The 904-nt window shown below is 53.2% G+C and overlaps 1 protein-coding gene across 1 annotated transcript in view; it reads left to right on the top strand.

Annotated features, from left to right (window-relative positions):
- Positions 1-904, top strand: part of corin (corin, serine peptidase) — a 22,058-nt gene that overhangs the window by 14,525 nt on the left and 6,629 nt on the right. The window lies entirely within an intron of this gene.

Raw genomic sequence — 904 nt, forward strand, 5'->3', positions numbered from 1 at the left:
GTGTGTGTTCCCGGTCAGCCCAGCTGTATCTCCACTTCCTGTCCGTCAGTGTGTGCAGGGGGCAACGCCGCCTGTGACCCCCGCAACAACAACAACAACAACAACTGCAGTAAGTCTTCACCACGTACACAAACACTGTAGTTGGACTCTGTCTCCCCCTGCTGGTGGGTTCTGGTCCTGACTGTCCTCCCTGTGTCCCAGCTCGCTGTGAGCCCATCAGTCTGGAGCTGTGCATGAACCTGCCCTACAACCTGACCAGCTACCCCAACTACCTGGGTCACCTGTCCCAGAGGGAGAGCTCCGTGTCCTGGGAGTCCTCGCTGTTCCCCGCCCTGGTCCAGACCGGCTGCTACCAGTACCTCATGTTCTACGCCTGCACGCTGCTGGTGCCCAAGTGTGACCCGGTCAGCCTGCAGAGGGTCCCGCCCTGCAGGTCAGCTACTAGTTAATCTGTTAACCTACCACTGTCAGCCTGCAGAGGGTCCCGCCCTGCAGGTCAGCTACTAGTTAATCTGTTAACCTACCACTCTGCGGGTCAGCTACTAGTTAATCTGTTAACCTACCACCCTGCGGGTCAGCTACTAGTTAATCTGTTAACCTAACCTGTCAGCCTGCAGAGGGTCCCACCCTGCAGGTCAGCTACTAGTTAATCTGTTAACCTACCACTTCTGCAGGTCAGCTACTAGTTAATCTGTTTACCTACCACTCTGCAGGTCAGCTACTAGTCAGTCTGTTAACCCACCACTGTCAGCCTGCAGAGGGTCCAGTTTTGTTAGTTAGTCATAGTCATCTAGTTATTTAGTCAGGGTTAGCTCCATGAGGTGAACCAGTTAGTCAGTCTAACGGTTAGTCTGACAAACTATAGTTAGTTAGTCTGTGAGCTGGTTTGTAAGTTAGTTGGTTA

The sequence above is a fragment of the Seriola lalandi genome, unplaced genomic scaffold (assembly GCF_002814215.2).
Source record: "Seriola lalandi dorsalis isolate HSWRI2012SDOR001 ecotype SW California unplaced genomic scaffold, Sedor1 jcf7180002054564, whole genome shotgun sequence".
Taxonomy (NCBI): Eukaryota; Metazoa; Chordata; class Actinopteri; order Carangiformes; family Carangidae; genus Seriola; species Seriola lalandi.